The 5,985-nt window shown below is 49.2% G+C and overlaps 1 non-coding gene across 1 annotated transcript; it reads left to right on the top strand.

The window, feature by feature from the left end:
* Positions 1 to 588: 588 nt before the first annotated feature.
* Positions 589 to 662, top strand: trnai-aau (transfer RNA isoleucine (anticodon AAU)). Its single transcript has one exon. It is a non-coding gene; the product is annotated as a tRNA-Ile (tRNA).
* Positions 663 to 5,985: the final 5,323 nt, after the last annotated feature.

The raw sequence follows: 5,985 nt of genomic DNA, 5'->3' as shown, positions 1-5,985 counted from the left end.
GCAGACAGTCTCTCTGGGGAGGAGAGGACATTGATTGACAGACTGCAGACTGCAGACAGTCTCTCTGGGGAGGAGAGGACATTGATTGACAGACTGCAGACTGCAGACAGTCTCTCTGGGGAGGAGAGGACATTGATTGACAGACTGCAGACTGCAGACAGTCTCCCTGGGGAGGAGAGGACATTGATTGACAGACTGCAGACTGCAGACAGTCTCCCTGGGGAGGAGAGGACATTGATTGACAGCTACAGACTGCAGACAGTCTCCCTGGGGAGGAGAGGACATTGATTGACAGACTGCAGACTGCAGACAGTCTCTCTGGGGAGGAGAGGACATTGATTGACAGACTGCAGACTGCAGACAGTCTCCCTGGGGAGGAGAGGACATTGATTGACAGACTGCAGACTGCAGACAGTCTCTCTGGGGAGGAGAGGACATTGATTGACAGCTACAGACTGCTTGTGGTTCGTTGAATGCAGGAAGTTCCCACCAGCGGTTTGTTTGATTGACTGCTGCAGAGGTTTCGTTTCCTGAGAACACCGACGTTTCAACGTAAAGGGAAAGTGCAAAAAAACTCTTCTACGCAGTGGCCGGTTAGCTCAGTTGGTTAGAGCGTGGTGCTAATAACGCCAAGGTCGCGGGTTCGATCCCCGTACGGGCCACAAGAAACAATTTTGTTCGTTAGTTCCTTCTCTTCACTGAAACGAAATGCAAAGTTTGAAAAGAAATTCACACATGACAGAGCATCGAAAAAGCGTTTTAATATTGGTGCTGTCAGTCCCGGATCATTCTGTGTCTGTTTAAAAGGGATGTGCTGTCAGTCCCGGATCATTCTGTGTCTGTTTAAAAGGGATGTGCTCTCAGTCCCGGATCATTCTGTGTCTGTTTAAAAGGGATGTGCTGTCAGTCCCGGATCATTCTGTGTCTGTTTAAAAGGGATGTGCTGTCAGTCCCGGATCACTCTGTGTCTGTTTAAAAGGGATGTGCTGTCAGTCCCGGATCACTCTGTGTCTGTTTAAAAGGGATGTGCTGTCAGTCCCGGATCATTCTGTGTCTGTTTAAAAGGGATGTGCTGTCAGTCCCGGATCACTCTGTGTCTGTTTAAAAGGGATGTGCTGTCAGTCCCGGATCACTCTGTGTCTGTTTAAAAGGGATGTGCTGTCAGTCCCGGATCATTCTGTGTCTGTTTAAAAGGGATGTGCTGTCAGTCTCGGATCAAAGACTCAAGCTACTGTTCAGAGCCTGAAACCGGAGACGGCTTGATCACACTGGAGGTCACAACCCACTGAGATGAACTGGGGCATGAAAAGCTTTCAATTAATGAAACAAATACTTCAAACAGGGAGTATTGACCCTACACAGAAATACAGAGATCAGAGGAGCCTGTAGCTGGGGCAAAGCAGTTATGAAGGGAGATTTTAATTTTCACATAGACTGAGACACAAAGGCAATACATTTCTAGAATGCATTCAGGACAGTTTTCTGAAACAATATCATAGAACTGAGAGGTTACACATGTCAGGAAAGAGAGAACAAGCTGGGGCTCTTCTCTCTAGAAAAGAGAAGGCTGAGGGGTGACCTGATCGAGGTCTTTAAGATTATGAAAGGATTCGATAGGATAGACGTAGAGAAGGTGTTTCCACTTGTGGGGAGAGACCAGAACTCGGGGCCATAAATATAAGATAGTCACTAATAAATCCAATCGGGAATTCAGGAGAAACTTCTTTCCCCAGAGAGTGGTGAGAATGTGGAACTCGCTCCCACAAGGAGTAGTTGAGGTGAATAGTGTAGATGGATTTAAGGGGAAGCTCGAGAAACACATGAGGGAGAGAGGAATAGAAGGAGATGGTGAGAGGGTGAGATGGAGGAGGGAGGGAGGAGGCTCGTGTGGAGCATAAACTCTGGGATAGACCAGTGGGGCCAAATGGCCTGTTTCTGCGCTTTATAGTCTATGTAATTCTGGAATCTTACCACTCAGAAGCTGGCCATTCGGCCCGTCTCGCCTGTGCTGGGTTTTTGAAAGAACTGCCCAATTTAGTCCCACACCCCAGCGATTTCCCCATAACCCTGCAAATTAGTCCTCATCAAGGACATGGACAATTGCCTTTTGAAAGTGCCTGTAGAATGTGGTCTCACCGCTATTTCAGGAAATGCATTCCAAATCACAACAAAACTCAGTGACAAAATGAGTCCTCATTTCATCTCTCGATCTTTTGCCAATTATTTTGTTAGCAAGAGAGGAGAGATAGAGAGGGGGATAGTAGAGGGCAAGAGAAAGAGAGAGAGTAGAGGGAGACAGACAGAGTAGAGGGAGAGAGAGTAGGAGAGAGTCGGGAGAGAAAGAGAGAGAGAGGAGAGAGAGAGAGTAGGGGGGAGTAGGGAGAGAAAGAGAGAAAGAGTAGAGAGAGAGAGTAGGAGGGAGCAGGGAGAGAAAGAGAGAGAGTGTAGAGGGAGTGAGAGTAAGAGAAAGTAGGGAGAGAAAGAGAGAAAGAGAGAGAGAGTAGAGAGAGAGGGTAGGAGGGAGTAGGGAGAGAAGTAGAGAAAGAGAGAGAGAGTAGAGAGAGAGAGCAGGAGGGAGTAGAGAGAGAAAGAGAGAGAGAGAGTAGAGAGAGAGGGTAGGAGGGAGTAGGGAGAGAAGTAGAGAAAGAGAGAGAGAGTAGAGAGAGAGAGCAGGAGGGAGTAGGGAGAGAAAGAGAGAGTGGAGAGGGAGTGAGAGTAGGAGGGAGTAGGGAGAGAAAGAGAGAGAGTAGAGGGTGACAGAGAGAGTAGCGAGAGAGAGTAGGAGGGAGTAGGGAGAGAAAGAGAGAGAGAGTAGAGGAAGATAGAGAGAGTAGAGGGAGAGAGAGTAGGGTGAGAAGGAGAGAAAGAAAGGGAGAGAGTCGAGAGAGACAGAGAGAGGAAGAGAGGATGAGACAGAGACAAGAGGGAGAGAAAGAGAGCACAGAAAGAGAGAAAGAGACAGCGGGGAAGACAGGGAGAGACAGGGGCAAGAGGGGGAGAGACAGGGGCAAGAGGGAGCGAGACAGATGCACGAGGGAGAAAGAGAGGGACAAGAGGGAGAGAGAGAGGGACAAGAGGGAGAGAGAGAGACGAGAGAGAGAGAGAGAGAGGGAAACAGGGCGGAGAGAGGGAAGAGAAAGTGTGAGACAGAAAGATTGGCCCAGAAAGAGAGAGAGACAAAGAAAGAGAGACAGTGAGAGACAGAGTGTGTCAGGGAGAGAGAGAGAGTTTGAGGAACAGAAAAATCGAGAGAGCGAGGAGAGATAAGTAGATAGAAACAGAAGGAGATGTTTTGGAAATTCCTGTGAGTTGTCAGGATCACTTAGATTTCAAAGGGTCTTGAAAGAATATGCTTTCATACTGGGTGTGATCTCAGATCCCATCCCCACCAATAGATCAGAACTGACCTGCAGACAGCAGAACAACAGTCAGTTGTTGCTGCTTCAATGGATTTAAATCGACAGCGAAACAAAAGCAAGAATTCATATCTCAACACCAATCAGACTGACAGTCTGGATCAGAACATCACAGGGAGTTGGAAAGACCGAGAATGGGGAGAGGCAGTGATCACTGGGAGAGGCCCAGGCTCCATCCCGGCCTGTGTTCGTAGATCTCACCTGGTGTGGGACAGAGACCCTCAGACAGAGCATGGAGAGTGTAGAAGGAGCTTTACTCTGTATCTGACCCTGCACCTGCCCTGGGAGTGTTTGATGGGACAGTGCAGAGGGAGGTTTACTCTGTATCTAACCCGTGCTGTACCTGCCCTGGGAGTTCATTCTCAGGTCAGTGCTGTGTGTGGCTATTTCACCGTGGGAGGCATCATTACCCAGGACCCATCACAGTCCAGATACTGAGAGAGGATCACAGTCCAGACACTGAGAGAGGATCACAGTCCAGACACTGAGAGAGGAGATCACAGTCCAGACACTGAGAGAGGAGATCACAGTCCAGACACTGAGAGAGGATCACAGTCCAGACACTGAGAGAGGAGATCACAGCCCAGACACTGAGAGAGGAGATCACAGCCCAGACACTGAGAGAGGATCACAGTCCAGACACTGAGAGAGGAGATCACAGTCCAGACACTGAGAGAGGAGATCACAGTCCAAACACTGAGAGAGGATCACAGTCCAGACACTGAGAGAGGATATCACAGTCCAGACACTGAGAGAGGATCACAGTCCAGACACTGAGAGAGGAGATCACAGTCCAGACACTGAGAGAGGAGATCACAGTCCAGACACAGAGGAGATCACAGTCCAGACACAGAGAGAGGATCACAGTCCAGACACTGAGAGAGGAGATCACAGTCCAGACACTGAGAGAGGAGATCACAGTCCAGACACAGAGAGGATCACAGTCCAGACACTGAGAGAGGAGATCACAGTCCAGACACTGAGAGAGGAGATCACAGTCCAGACACAGAGAGGATCACAGTCCAGACACTGAGAGAGGGGATCACAGTCCAGACACTGAGAGAGGAGATCACAGTCCAGACACTGAGAGAGGAGATCACAGTCCAGACACTGAGAGAGGAGATCACAGTCCAGACACTGAGAGAGGAGATCACAGCCCAGACACAGAGAGAGGAGATCACAGTCCAGACACTGAGAGAGGAGATCACAGTCCAGACACTGAGAGAGGAGATCACAGTCCAGACACAGAGAGGATCACAGTCCAGACACTGAGAGAGGGGATCACAGTCCAGACACTGAGAGAGGAGATCACAGTCCAGACACTGAGAGAGGAGATCACAGTCCAGACACTGAGAGAGGAGATCACAGTCCAGACACTGAGAGAGGAGATCACAGTCCAGACACTGAGAGAGGAGATCACAGCCCAGACACAGAGAGAGGAGATCACAGTCCAGACACTGAGAGAGGAGATCACAGTCCAGACACTGAGAGAGGAGATCACAGTCCAGACACTGAGAGGATCACAGTCCAGACACAGAGAGGAGATCACAGTCCAGACACAGAGAGAGGAGATCACAGTCCAGACACTGAGAGAGGATCACAGTCCAGACACTGAGAGAGGATCACAGTCCAGACACTGAGAGAGGATCACAGTCCAGACACTGAGAGAGGAGATCATAGTCCAGACACTGAGAGAGGAGATCACAGTCCAGACACTGAGAGAGGAGATCACAGTCCAGACACTGAGAGAGGAGATCACAGTCCAGACACTGAGAGAGGATCACAGTCCAGACACTGAGAGAGGATCACAGTCCAGACACTGAGAGAGGATCACAGTCCAGACACAGAGAGGATCACAGTCCAGACACTGAGAGATGATCACAGTCCAGACACTGAGAGAGGAGATCACAGTCCAGACACTGAGAGAGGATCACAGTCCAGACACTGAGAGAGGAGATCACAGTCCAGACACAGAGAGGAGATCACAGTCCAGACACTGAGAGAGGAGATCACAGTCCAGACACAGAGAGAGGAGATCACAGTCCAGACACTGAGAGAGGAGATCACAGTCCAGACACAGAGAGGAGATCACAGCCCAGACACTGAGAGAGGATCACAGTCCAGACACAGAGAGAGGAGATCACAGTCCAGACACAGAGAGGAGATCACAGTCCAGACACTGAGAGAGGATCACAGTCCAGACACTGAGAGAGGAGATCACAGTCCAGACACAGAGAGAGGAGATGATCACAGTTAAATTTTCACTTGGAGCTTTAAAACTTGAAAAGAATTTGGAAATTATTTTACAGTTAACAGAAACTGCCAGTCAGTGGCAATTGTAAACAATTTTACAACACCAAGTTATAGTCCAACAATTTTTATTTGAAATCTACAAGCTTTCGGAGGCTTCCTCCTTCGTCAGGTAAATGTTCAGGAGCTCCTCGAAGCCTACGCATTTATACATATAGAACAATACATGGTGTTTGCAGACTGCCCCTGCAACTGTCCGTTGCCAAGGCAATCACCGTGTTCAGACAGAGAGGTGTGACCTACAGAACCCCCGAATACA

Source organism: Heptranchias perlo, unplaced genomic scaffold (assembly GCF_035084215.1).
Source record: "Heptranchias perlo isolate sHepPer1 unplaced genomic scaffold, sHepPer1.hap1 HAP1_SCAFFOLD_54, whole genome shotgun sequence".
Lineage (NCBI taxonomy): Eukaryota > Metazoa > Chordata > Chondrichthyes > Hexanchiformes > Hexanchidae > Heptranchias > Heptranchias perlo.
This window is presented reverse-complemented; position numbering and strand designations above follow the sequence as displayed.